Source organism: Bombina bombina, chromosome 5, assembly GCF_027579735.1.
Source record: "Bombina bombina isolate aBomBom1 chromosome 5, aBomBom1.pri, whole genome shotgun sequence".
NCBI lineage: Eukaryota > Metazoa > Chordata > Amphibia > Anura > Bombinatoridae > Bombina > Bombina bombina.
The window spans coordinates 826,034,827-826,046,819 of NC_069503.1; positions in this window are offsets into that span (position 1 = coordinate 826,034,827).

The window sequence follows — 11,993 nt, forward strand, 5'->3', positions numbered from 1 at the left end:
AGTGGTCCATTTTCCAAGTTGCCAAGTGGTACCAAAGAAGGGACCAGGTAAATTTCAGCTCATCCAAAACCTGTCATATCCTAAGGGTCAGTCAGTAAATGACGCCATTGATCCCACGATTAGTTCAGTTAATTACCAGTTGTTTGATCAGGCGCATAACTTGGTAAGACAGGAAGGGTACGGGTGTTTGATGGCGAAGCTGGATCCCTTTTTCGCTTACTTCCCATTCATCCATCTTCCTTTAGGTTGATGGGCATCAAATTTCACTCTGTGGTTGTACTGTGGCACCATCTTGTTGTTCTCTTGTGAATATATTTGTTAATCTGTGAAGCAAGCAATTTAAAAACAATAATATAGTAACAATATATATATCATATACAAAAAATGTAACTGATTATTTTTGACTAATTATATTCTTGATACAATATAACAACTACTCCTAGAAACATTGACACATGAATTGTAGCTAGAGTTAAGAAGTATTAGAAATAGCAAGATAAGTCAAAATCCCTATTCAGGCCTTGCATGCTGGAAGCGGTTTCTGTGGCTGCTGCAGCTCACTGGATACTTCAGTGAGACTTGCAATCGCTGTTGGGGCTTCTGAATTTTGCGGGCAAGCTAATCCCCATAGGTCGGGAGCCGCTGAAAGATGGAGGTAAGAAAGGTAGACAGATCAGGATTACCTCTGACATGAGGGAAGATTTAGGTATTTGGCAGCAGTTCTTGAGGGAATTTACTGGGGTTTTGTTGTGGAGGGAAGGCCCTGTGTCCAGCTGGGTGCTTTACCTGTACACAGATGCTGCAGGCGCTTTTGGGTACGGGGCTTATTTAGATGGAGAGTGGAGCACTGAGCTGTAGCCCGTTAGCTGGGCAGCACAAGGTCTTACTAAGAACTTGACCCTGTTGGAATTATTTCCAATTGTTGTGGCAGTAGAATTATGGGGTGAGAGATTGAAATATTGTTCCATAATATTCTGGTCCGACAATCTGAGCGTTGTTTTTGAATTTAATAAATTATCTGCCTGAATATTAACTTTGAGGCGCATCACGTGCCTGGAGTTAAAAATGTGATAGCAGATGTGTTAACCAGGTTTCAGTGGGCTCAGTTTAGGAGATTGGTACCGATGGCTGCAGCTAAAGGTCTCCCATGTCCTCCTCTTATCTGGCAGATTGCAAGAGATGGAACGCAGTCTTGCCTCTGGTACGGGCATCTTTGGCCCAGACAACATGGAAGACTTACACACATCACTGGGAGGAGTGGTTAGTTTTCTGCCAGGAAAGGTCAGTTTCTCTAATTGATAGTTCACAGGGACTGCTGTTGGATTGGTTGTTGCGGTTGCAGAATGATGGTGTTAAAAAGGTGGAGTGCATGGTAGGTTGTCAGCGTTAGCATTCTTTAATAAGATGCATGTTCTGCCTGATTTCTCTGGTACTTTTTTAGTGCGCCAGGTGGTGAAAGGTTTGGGTAGGCTAGAACCATGTCAGCGGGATGTAAGGGAACCTATTACAGCCCAGCGCCTGCAGGATCTTATCGGGTGCCTAAATCAGGCATGTTCAGGTGATTTCGAGATTTGCCTTTTCGGTTTAGCATTCACATTAGCCTTCTTTGGAGCATTGCGGGTCAGTGAGCTTGTAACCCCATCCAAGCAGGCTTGGAGGAAATGGATTTAAGTGACGCATGTAAGAGTGTCGGAGGAGTCTCTGCTGATTTTCTTGCCTTGACCCAAGACAGATCAAGAGGCTCATGGGACATAGCTAACCCTCCCTGTGCAAGCAGCGAAGGGTGTTTAACCACTGGTATTGGCTTACATGGAAGTCAGACCAGTGGGTCTTGATCAATTTCTGGTTCATGAGGACGGGTCAAACCTGTCAAAATTCCAGCGGGTATTATCTAAAGTAGCAGCTATGGCGGGTCATGATACAAAAAATATTGCTCCACATTCGTTTCGCATTGGAGCTGCCACTAGTGCCCGCAGCCCTAGGCTGGCCCATGGAGGCAATAAAGAGATTGGGGCGCTGGATGTCCCAGCATTATAAGGTGTATATTTGCCCATCTGTGGGTAGTTGATTGGTTCGCATGCCTCTTTCTTATTTTTCTTGTCCATCCCGTTTTTTTGTCCTTGTCCGTTTTTCTTCCCATCCCCCTTGTTTTATTGCATGGTGTGTTTCACATTCATGAAACAGTCATAAATATTTTGGTTTATTTTAGGTGTCTTCAAGTGGCCCTCTAGGGTGTGGATAGTGGGGTACTCTTTTATTCACTGGGCCTCCATCAAAGCCTTATCCCTTCCAGATGGACAGCAATTAGGATTCCCCCCTTTTCTGGCTTCCTTGCGATGGCTGGGTCGCAGGGGACTGCGTTGGACCGAATTGCTCCAGTTACTTCAAGAGGCCCTGCATAGATGGGGAAGCCCCCATGTAATTATTCTGCACTTAGGGGGTAATGATTTAAGATCGGCCCCAACATTGGACCTTATCACAGCCATGAAGTCTGATTTTCGTTAGATAGCAACGACATTCCAGGAATTTAAAATAGGATGGTCAAACATTGTAGCCAGGCTACAGTGGCATAATATTTCCCCCAGGGCTGCCTATAGGGTTCATAAGAAGGTCAATAGGGAGTTGGGTAAAGCAGTCATGGCCACTGGGGGGTTTGTAGTCAGACACAAGGATTTGTCAGCAGACAAAAGGCATTTGTACAGGCTGGACGGCGTTCACTTGTCTGATGAAGGTTTGGGGATTTTCCTTGATAACCTAAGGAGTTCCTTGCTTACACAAATTTATGGGTTGTGGCGGCAAGAGCTTTCCTTAAATTGATAAGGTAGTCTCTTGTGGTAGGAGGTCAAGGCTCCATCAAAGGTTGTAAGCCCGAAAGGGGGAGGACGGTTGAGCTAATGGGTGGAGCGATGTCCCTAGGTGCCAACCATGGGGTGCTCCACTTCGCAGGCCTGCTGACCGTGCTCCTCTAGGGCATTTTGCTGCTCCGCATGGGCGTGGCCTAGCAGAGGTCACACATAACTAAAATTCCTTTTCAGCCTTGTCCTCTTGGTGTTTTGGGTTTTAGCTAGCTTGCTCATTTAGCCGCCATGATGTTTGAATTCCTGGAAGTCTATAGTTAATAAAGTTAATTTATTTGAATAAAAGTGACCATGACCGGTCTTAACCCAACTTTGGTGTCTGAGTCTTTTGTCCAGGGTAATTAGTTAAAAGGGGGGTGTTTATTAGATAGGAATATCCAATGGGGGTTTAGCTCTTAAAGATAGGGATACTAGAAAGTAACACTAAGGGCCTGATGATCAAAGATTCTGCTGCTTGGAGAGAAATTGTAGTGCAGACTTTACTGGGGCTGAACTCACTGAATGCTCAAAAAAAAAGGCAGAACTCTCCAGCACTGTGAGATCTCTCTAATTTCTGTATCTGACAATTCCAGTGCAATATAGCACTAGGTGATATGGACTTTGTGCATTGTTTTACATATAAGTTTTGCACTTTCCACTTTATTTTTTAATACATAAAAGGCCAGATTACAAGTGAAGCATTATTTAGCATTTTTGCACACGTGCAAACACAGTGTAAGACTCGTGGGATACTCCTCTATCAGACCGAACTCGGCCAGTAGTCTTGTTATCCTGGCGTCGAGCCGGAAAGATAGGGAATATCCCAGAGCAGAGAGTATCAGGCAAATGAGGAGAGCGGCACTCACCACAGGCTGGACAGCACAAGGCAAATAGGCAGACAGGATCCGGCAACAGAAAGGCAGGCCAGTAATAAAGGGGTAACCAAGTAGCGTAGTGAGACAGGCAGAGTTCAGTAACAAGGATCAGTCCAGCAGATAAGGGGTTAACCAGGTAGAGTAGTAAGGCAGGCAAAGTTTCAGCAACAAAGTATCAGTCCAGCAGTTTAGGGGTTAACCAGGTAGCGTAGTAAGACAGGCAAGGGTTCAGCAACAAAGTATCAGTCCAGCAGTTTAGGGGTTAACCAGGTAGCATAGTAAGATAGGCAAGGGTTCAGCAACAAGTATCAGTCCAGCAGACGATCTGTCACTCCCAGGAGCACAAGAAGTAGTAACTATACTTGGGCAGTGACTGATCGTCTGCTGCCCATTTACATAGGCAGAGGATTGGCGCCACAGGACCTGCCGGCATCAGGAGCGTGCGGCGATGACGTCAGCACCGCACGCATCCAGAGCCGACACAGCCCTAGGCAACGAGCATGGGGAAGACGCAGCGCCCCTAACAAATAGGCAGACAGGATCCGGCAACAGAAAGGCAGGCCAGTAATAAAGGGGTAACCAAGTAGCGTAGTGAGACAGGCAGAGTTCAGTAACAAGGATCAGTCCAGCAGATAAGGGGTTAACCAGGTAGAGTAGTAAGGCAGGCAAAGTTTCAGCAACAAAGTATCAGTCCAGCAGTTTAGGGGTTAACCAGGTAGCGTAGTAAGACAGGCAAGGGTTCAGCAACAAAGTATCAGTCCAGCAGTTTAGGGGTTAACCAGGTAGCATAGTAAGATAGGCAAGGGTTCAGCAACAAGTATCAGTCCAGCAGACGATCTGTCACTCCCAGGAGCACAAGAAGTAGTAACTATACTTGGGCAGTGACTGATCGTCTGCTGCCCATTTACATAGGCAGAGGATTGGCGCCACAGGACCTGCCGGCATCAGGAGCGTGCGGCGATGACGTCAGCACCGCACGCATCCAGAGCCGACACAGCCCTAGGCAACGAGCATGGGGAAGACGCAGCGCCCCTAACAACGGTGCGGCGTGACATAGCCCCCTCCTCATGGGTTCCCTCCGGGAACCAGAGTCGGCTTCAAAGGGTGAGCAGCATGGAATTTGGAGACCAGAGATGGAGCATGCACATCACGGGCAGGGACCCAGGCACAGCCTGCTACAGCGTAACCCTTCCAATGTATCAGATACTGCAATTGTCTGCGCCTGTATCTGGAGTCCAGAATCTTAGCCACTTCATATTCGGGGTTACCATGGATCAAGAGCGGAGGAGGAGGAGTTTGAGGCTGGGAATATTTATTCTTGATGTACGGCTTGAGTAGTGAAATGTGGAAGACTGGATGTATGCGTAGGGTTCTCGGCATGGCCCCTTTGCAGGCAAAAGGAGACAGTCTTTTTAGGACCTTGTAAGGACCGATAAACCTAGGCCCTAGGGTTGAAGTAGACGGATATGTTGAGTGGAGACCCAAACATGTTCACCCACTGGAATGGCATGTACAGAAGTCCTGTGACGATCAGTAAACCTCTTACATCTAGAGACAGCTGAACGGAGCTGAGAGTGAATCCGTTGCCAATGAGTGGTGAGATCAGTGACATGACGGTCTGCGGCAGGTACCCCAGTGGACCGAGCTGAAAGAGGGAAGATAAGAGGTTGGTAACCTGCTGCAGCTTGGAATGGAGAGCACCGAAGAGACGTGTGCCAATGGGTGTTTCTTGCCAACTCAGCTAAGGGTAATAATGCAGACCAGTTGGTATGGTGAGTGTTGACAAAGGCTCTGAGGTAGGCTTCAAGATCCTGGTTTGCTCTCTCAGTTAGTCCATTGGTCTGAGGATGGTAGCCAGACAACAAGGATACAGTGGTTCCAATTAACTTACAAAAGGCTCTCCAGAAGGCAGAGATGAACTGTGAACCCCTGTCGGAGACGATATACACAGGAATGCCATGAAGTCGTACCACATGCAAGAGAAAAAGGGATGACAATTCCTGAGCAGAAGGTAGTTTGGCTAGGGGTACGAAGTGAGCCAGTCTGGAGAAGCGATCCACCACAACCCAGATAACAGTATGGTGATCGGAAGAGGGGAGATCAACAATGAAGTCCATCGTTATCTGTGTCCAGGGTCGTTTGGGAATGGACAATGGTTGGAGCAGACCAGGATGCAAGGATCAGGGAGTCTTGTTGGCAGCACAAATTGTGCAGGCTTTCACTTAGTCCTGAGCGTCAGACTTCATAGTAGGCCACCAAACATGTTGGCAAAGACGCCTGAAGGTCCTAGTCGAACCAGGATGTCCTGAGAGTTTGCTATCATGAGCCCATGCTATCACAGGGATACGGAGGTTCCAAGGCACAAAGAGGATATCAGAGGTCATGGGGGCATCAGGAGTTTTATTAGACTGAGCACGTTGTAATCTTTGCAGAAGAGTGGTATTGAGTTGGGCGATCACACAGGAGGGGGGTATAATGTGTTCGATAGGAGCTTCGGAGGAATCACTTGCATGAGGGAACTGACGGGAAAGGGCATCTGCCTTCTTGTTCTTGGTTCCAGGAAGGTAGGAAACCACAAAGTGAAAACGGGAAAAGAACAAACCCACCTGGCCTGACAAGGATTGAGTCGATGAGCAGTTTCCAAGTAAGTCAGATTCTTATGGTCGGTGAGGATCTGGATTGGGTTGACGGTGCCCTCTAGCCAGTGACGCCATTCAGTTAAGGCCATTTTAATGGCTAAGAGTTCACGATTACCCACATCGTAGTTCCTCTCAGCAGGAGTGAAACGTTTAGAAAAGAAGGCCACAGGGTGTGATTTGGAAGTCAGAGGGTCCCTTTGGGTAAGAACTGCTCCAGCCCCTATCTCTGAGGCATCAACCTCTAAGGTGAACTGTAGGTCAAGGTCAGGATGGTGGAGCACAGGAGCTGAACAGAAAGCCTTTTTCAGACAAGAAAAGGCATTTATGGCCGCAAGAAGCCAATGTTTACAGTCCTTGTTCCGTCTAGTCAATTCAGTGAGAGGAGCGACTGTTTGAGAAAAGTTCTTTATGAACTTGCGGTAATAATTGGAGAACCCCAAGAACCTCTGTAACTCCTTTAAGGAAGTAGGTTGAGGCCATTCTAGTACAGAGGTTAGTTTAGCAGGATCCATGGCAAAACCCTCCTTCGAGATGAAATATCGAAGGAATTGGATCCGGACTTGATCAAACTCACACTTTTCTAGCTTGGCTACCAAGAGTTGTCCCTGAGACGAAGAAGCACCTGTCTCACATGCCTGTGATGCTCCTCTAAAGTGGAAGAGAAAACAAGGATATCATCCAGGTTAAAGAGACAGTCTAGTCCAAAAAAAACTTTCATGATTCAGATAGGGCATGTAATTTTAAACAATTTTCCAATTTACTTTTATCACCAATTTTTCTTTGTTCTCTTGGTATTCTTAGTTGAAAACTTAACCTAGGAGGTTCATATGCTAATTTCTTAGACCTTGAAGGCCGCCTCTTAAGAATGCATTTTAACAGGGTTTTCACCACTAAATGGGTGTTAGTTCATGTTTTTCATATAGATAACACTGTGCTTGTGCACGTGAAGTTACCTGGGAGCCATCACTGATTGGCTAAACTGCAAGTCTGTCAAAAGAACTGAAATAAAGGGCAGTCTGCAGAGGCTTAGATACAAGATAATCACAGAGGTAAAAATATATATAAATATAACTGTGTTGGTTATGCAAAACTAGGGAATGGGTAAACAAGGGATTATCTATCTTTTAAAACAATAACAATTCTGGTGTAGACTGTCCCTTTAACGATGACAGTGCGATTGAGGAGGTCACGGAAGATGTCGTTGACAAATGCCTGGAAAACTGCAAGGGCATTACAAGGTATTCGTAATGCCCTGATCTTGTGTTGAAGGCAGTCTTCCATTCGTGGCCTGGAGAGATACGAATCAAATTATATGCTCCACGTAAGTCCAATTTAGTGAAGAAGCGAGCATCCTGGAGTGAGTCATACAGTTCAGTTGTATGGGATAGCGATTCTTGATGGTTATGTTGTTCAAGACCCTGTAGTCTATGCAGGGTCTGAGCCCACCATCCTTCTTGCCGTCGAAAAAGACACCAGCCCCAGCAGGAGAGGAAGAAGGGCGAATGAAACCTTTGGCTAGGTTTTATTTGGATGTACTCCTCCATGGATTTGGTTTCTGCCTTGGAGAGTGGATACGTCCTGCCATTAGGAAGTGGGGCTCCATGAAGGAGGTCGATCTTACAGTCATAGGGATGGTGGGGTGGCAGCACGTCAGTTGCTTTTTTCTCAAACACATCAACAAAGTCTGCATATACCGAAGGAAGGATGGGGGGAGTCTGGATGCTGGCTATGGGAATGCGGAGCAGAGGAGTAACTTTAGCAAGGCAGGAGTGGAAACAGGAGGCATCCCAAGAATCCAGTTGTCCCTCAGCCTAGTCGAACTGTGGATTATGTAAGCGAAGCCAAGGGAGACCAAGGATGACAGGCTGAGCTGGGGAATGAATGACCTCGAACTGGAGCTGTTCGGTATGAAGAACACCGACGGTCAGTGTCAGGGGTGCTGACTCAAAATGGATCAAACCAGAACTAAGGGGGGTGCCATCCAGGGTAGTTATCTTGAGACAATGTCTTTTCTGTAGAAGCGGTAGACCAGCTTGCATCATAAAACGGTGATCCAGGAAGTTGCCAGCTGCCCCTGAATCGATGAAGGCTTGAGTGTGGACAGTATTCTGAAGGAAGGTAAGGGTAACAGGTACCAGGATCCGAGAGGGGTGAGGGGTTTTGGTAGAGATCATGCTTAGAGGTACCCCTGTGTTATACTCTAAGCATTGGCTTTTCCCGGCCGAATGTCACAGTCCTTTAGTTGGTGGGAGTTAGAGCCACAATAAAAGCATAGTCTCAGTCTCCTTCTTCTCTGTCTTTCGGACTCTGAAGGTTTGAAGGAGGAGAGATCCATGGGTTTCTCCACTGAGGCAACAGGAGCTGCTGAAGGGGTAGAGGATGTTGCCAGAACCGGACGAACAGGGGGACGGTAAGGGAGGACCCTCCTAGTTCGGTCTCTCTCAGCTTGTCTCTCCTGAAAGCTGGAGTCCAGGCTGATACAAAGTGCTATAAAGTCATCCAAAGAAGAAGGGATATCACGATAAGTGAGTTAATCTTTGATGCGTTCATGCAGACCCCTCCTAAAGGCCACCTTGAGAGCACTGCCATCCCAAGTGGTTTCAAGTGCCAAGGAGCAGGGACTGGCGGTGAAACAACAGGAGCAGTATTCCTTGATGTGACTAGTAAGGAGAGTTGAGCGGTAATAGCCTCCAGCTACAGCGTATCATCTTGTCAATTGCTATGTGATGTCCAAGTGTTGTCAATACTTGCTTTAATTCCTAAATTTACTAGTTGATTAATTACATAACTTCAAACTCCTCCAAATTCTATTGTTTATTTTAAACTTAACTCACTCTGACATGACCTGATTCAATCTTCCCCAATTGGCCTTTTCAATGTCTGTGATCATGTCATTAAATAATTTAGTCTACCCAGGTGACTTCACTGTTCTATAAGTGTACTGTCTGCACTGTCCTATGGGGAAGTATTGCAAGGGGTTAGCATTACAAGGGCAGTTAGCATTATCATAATATAATACGCTTACATTAATTAAGCGAGCATTTTATAAGTGAGACAATAAGAACTATATAAGAATTTTAAAAAAGACTGAACAAAGGAGAAGGAAAGTACTGTTGTAATATTGTTGTTCTATGCGTTTCACTGATTCCCTTTGGTAAAAATGCTCCATATCCTCATGTTCCTCCTTGCTATCTCCTGTCTCTATTTGAAACTATAGTATTTTATTTACTTCTTCCTCTAACTACCTGACACATTCATTGGCCAATCTCTCCTAAATTCACCACTCTTTTGCTCTCACAAGCTCCACAGATTCCTAAACGCCTTTACTACTCCCGGCACCACATCCTGAAGACACTCTCAATACTGCAAAGCTGTACCACGTCTTATGTCACTCTCACTCTTGCTAATACTAACTGCTGGTGATATCTCCCCCAATCCTGGTCCCCAAAAACTTTCTTATCCCATCCACCCACGTATGCCTTTCTAGAACTCTAGAAAACGAATTCCTCTGTTGAGTAGGTCAGCTACTGCTCCATCCCCCTCAATCTTTCGTGAACATCCAAAACCCACAGAGCCACAAATTCAGCTCTTTTGTCCCTGTTACTGAGGATGAAGATTCTGCCCTTATATTATCCTCAAACCTCACTACTTGCTCCCTCAACCCCATCCCTTCACAACTACTGACCTAGCTCTGTCTTACTCTTACACCAATCCTCACACATACCTTAAATTTCTCCCACATCACTGGTATATTTACCTAATCCCTAGTCACACCTATCCTAAATGAACCTTCTCTTCATCTAACTTTCCCCTCTTACTACCACCTTATTTCCTTACTCCTCCTTGCCTCAAAACTTCTGCAAAGGATAATATATAAATTTCTATCCCATTTCCTCACATCAAACTATCTCCTTGATTCATTGCAATCTGGATTATGCATCCAACACCCCACAGTACCTAATTAAGGTTACCAATGACCAACTTACAGAAAAATGTAAAGGCCATTTCTCTCTTTCAATTCTAATCAGTAAAAATAACCCATTGTTTTAACTAAAATTACATTAGTGATACGTTAAAATAAAAAATTACAACATCGTGCAATATACACTGTAATGAAATTGTAACTTTAGGAATGTCCTTTGAAAGTCTTCAGTAGATCCTTCTCAATCCATCTGCAGCCTTTGATATTGTTGAGCACCATCTCTTGTTACAAACCCTACATTTGTGACAAAATAGCCCTTTCCTGGTTCTCCTCCTACCTGTCTAACCATATATTTCATTTATCCTAACCTGGCCCATCCTCTGCCACGTTTCCACTTTTATTTGAGGTTCCAGAAGGCTCTATTCTTGCTGCCCTTCTCTTCTTAATCATTTGGTATCATTTGTATGCTGATGATACCCAAATCTACCTCTCTGCACCAGAACTGTTGATAATAACATTATTACTTGAAAGTCTCATGCCCAATGCCTTGGGGTCACACTTGATTCAGATCTTTTATCCACTCCACACATCCAGTCTTTAACCAATTGCTGATATTTCCACTTTAAAACATTTTCAGAATTTGCCACTTCACACAAGACACAACTAAGATTTTAATCCACGCTCTCATAATTTCCACCTTGACTTCTGCAACGCCATCTTTTCTGGTCTCCATAGCTATTTTGTCAATCCATAAAGAATGCCTCTACCAGGCTAGTCTTCCTCACACACCACTCACTTGACTCATCTGCTGCACCTCATTGAGTCATTGGCTGCTTCTAGTCTCTAGAATAAAATACAAAATCCTGACCCTAACATTCAAGGTCCTCAATAACACTGCCTCACCTATATCTCTGACCTTTTATACTATATTTTTTAAACAACATTGTCGGAAGAGCAACAGTTACAATCATAGTCTAAATTTATATCGACATACAGGTCTCTGCGTATATGTGAAGAACAGAAATGTTGAGTCATTACACATCTGAAATATTCTCTGTGCTTAGAAATGTGTTTATCCCTCAACCAAAATCATTATATTGTCAGCAACACAATACACTAGAACTGCTTGTGCAATGCTAAATGCCGACAGCGCATGCTGTCGGCATCCAGCGAGGTCTGGCGGACTTTATATGCTACAGCGTATAATGTCTGCTAGACTTTGATCATTCTGCCCCCTAGAATGTAAATACAGGGAATACACATTGTTCTTTTATGTGATTGTAGGTTGTTAAATAATTCTGGCATTTACTGTGCTGATACCTTTTTTTAACATCTTGTCAATTGCTATGTGATATCCAGGTGTTGTCAATACTTAATTTAATTCCTAAATGTACTAGTTGATTAATTACATAACTTCAAACTCCTCCAAATTCTATTGTTTATTTTAAAATAAACTCACTCTGACATGACCTGATTCAATCTTCCCCAATTGGCCTTTTCAATGTCTGTGATCATGTCATTAACTAATTTAGTGTACCCAGCTGACTGCACTGTTCTATAAGTGTACTGGCTACACTGTCCTATGGGGAAGTATTGCAAGGGGTTAGCATTACAAGGGCAGTTAGCATTATCATAATATATAATACGCTTACATTAATCGAGTATTTTATAAGTGAGACAATAAGAATTATATAAGAATTTAAAAAAGACTGAGCAAAGT